This window comes from Eptatretus burgeri, chromosome 3, assembly GCF_056783735.1.
Source record: "Eptatretus burgeri isolate ZD-2024b chromosome 3, Ebu_testis_v1, whole genome shotgun sequence".
In the NCBI taxonomy this organism is placed as follows: Eukaryota; Metazoa; Chordata; class Myxini; order Myxiniformes; family Myxinidae; genus Eptatretus; species Eptatretus burgeri.
Window position 1 is genome coordinate 86,970,651 of NC_140963.1, and position 2,500 is coordinate 86,973,150.

Below are 2,500 nucleotides of genomic sequence, written 5' to 3' on the forward strand. Positions count from 1 at the left end.
TAGGGAAGGAAGAAGTCAGCACTGTTACCATTTTGTTGTCGATTTTCGGAGCATGATAAAGTTCAGTAAAGTAGTGTCTGAGTGAGGCTCTGACATCTTTTTGATTGTGTGTTATCCTTCCTTCCTTTGTCCTTACTGAAGTTATCTGCTGACTTCTCTTTGTTTGATCTTCCAGTCCAAAAAAGAATTTAGAGGATGTGTCCAGGTAGCACAAATTCTCCAGTCGGAGACGAATCAGCGCTCCTCTGGCTCGCTTTGCACAAAGTCCAGCAAGAAGAGCTTTTTTCTTCGCCAGCAAGAGGTTGGTTCTTTCATGATTTGAGGCCAAGAGGATGATCTGCAAATATAATATTTCTTTGGCAAGCAAGGATTGAAGGGCAGAGAGTCATATTTGGTGTGGTAGGCTCTATATTGTTGGCAAAAGGATCTTATTTGCACTTTGACGTTGTCCCACCATTTTCCAAGGCAGGGGAAGGAAGTTTTACGTTGGAGCAAGGCTCTCCAGAACACACCAAAGGCATCGACAAACAGTTGGTCATCCAAGAGGCTTGCGTTGAAGGTCCAGTAGGCAGCACCACGATTCCGAACTGGTTGGTGAATACAAAGTGCGACCATGTGATGGTCTGAGAAGCCGCTCGGAATAATGTTCATATTGCTCACAACATTTAAAAAGGTACTGTTGATGTAGAAACGGTCCAATCTTGCAAGTGATACGTGGCCTTTTGAACACCGACTCCACGTGTATTGGCGGAGAGAAAGATTGCGGATTCTCAACACATCAACCAGGGAAAACTTGGACAAGGCTCTCAACAAAGGCGCTGCGCTTGCTGGGTGCGGCTCCTCTCCATTACGATCAATGGTGGGGTCCATCGTGCAGTTAAAATCTCCACCCAAGCAGACAAGGCCATCAAAATCAATATGTACAAGAGAAGTTTCTAAGTGTGTGTAAAAGGCGAGTCTCTCCGTGCTATCGCTAGGTGCGTAGACATTCAGTACGGTGTGTTTAAAGCCATTGTGTGTGAAGGTGAGTGAAATCAAATACCCTTTGATAATCTCATTAAAAACAACACTGGGACTGCAAAAGGAAGGTTGTATATAAACAGCCACCCCAGCCCTTGGGTGTTCCAGACTACTAAAAAACCATTTTCCCCTCATTGTCCTTTGCCATTCACTTGCACAAGAGGAGCTGCATCTTGTTTCTTGCAAAAGCAAAACATCAATGTGATTGGTCTCAACAAACTGTTTAACTTCTGCTTTACGGATGGAGGAGCGTCCCCCATTAATATTTAAACTCGCTATAGAGAAGGCCATAGGCTAACATAGAGTTAGGGTGTGTCAAAAACTTAGTCTCTCTGTGTCTGCAGCTCATTCTTTGCTTTGAGGATGCATTTCCGGAGTCGATACACTTGTGATTCCGTCACACCAAGCTGTCCGGCTTTGAGGAGCAAAAGCTTCGCAGAGATTATAAAGCCGGACAAGTCGGGGAAAAAGTTTTTAATTTTAACATGTTTCTTACGAAAGGTGTCATGAAGAAACTTTATGATATCGGCAGGTGGAACACTGGTAACACTCTCCGAATCTTGGGAAACTGGATCATTCCATGCTTCAGCACTGCCACAAGAAGCAAGTGATGAGTCCCCATCGGAATCATAATCCGAGTACTGATTGGTGTCCATTACATTATCGTTATGCTCCAAAGATGGAGCTGATGGTTTAATAAGGGAAGCCTCACATTCCGCTTCCAAAGGGGGAGAAGGAGTCGGAGGAGTCGGGGAAGGAAGAGTGGAGGGAGGAGGAGTGGGGGGAGGAGGAGTGGGGGGAGGTGGAGTAGGGGAGGTGGAGTAGGGGAGGTGGAGTGGGGGAGGTGGAGTAGGGGAGGTGGAGGGGTGGGAAGAGGAAGAAGATTAGAAGTGGGAGGGGGAGGAGGAGGAGGAGTGGGAGGGTGAAGAAAACGGGGAGGAGGAAGAATACTAATGGAAGGAACGTTATATTCCGCTTGAGATGAACCTGGTGTTTCACTAGTTGAAGCTTTACACCCTGATTCACCCAGGTTTGGAGTAATTGGTGACTTAGAAACGGTACACATTTCACTGTTGGTCTTTACAGGGAGGGGGTTACAGTGGATTCGGTGTTAATATCCAAGGTGCCTGTGACTATGGGAGTGGTCACGTGTGCTCCCTGCTGCACAAAACCAATCTCCTGCTCATGTTCACCAACCCCACCGACAAAAAAGTCATCATCCTCTGGAGCAATTACATCAAATCGATTTTTCGTTTTAAAAAGAGCATCTATTGTTGCTTCCAAACACGAGTCATTATTCTCGGCAGCCGGCGCCATCTTTTTTTGCACAGCTCGCCGTCACATCTTGACTATTGTTATCATTTAGATGCTTCAATTTATGTTTCCTTTTTGAAGGAACAACGGTGAAGCTTTCGTCATCTGTCAGGGGGGGATTTACCTCCACTCTCGACGGCCCAGGCAGATTGTTCGAGTTTGAAGC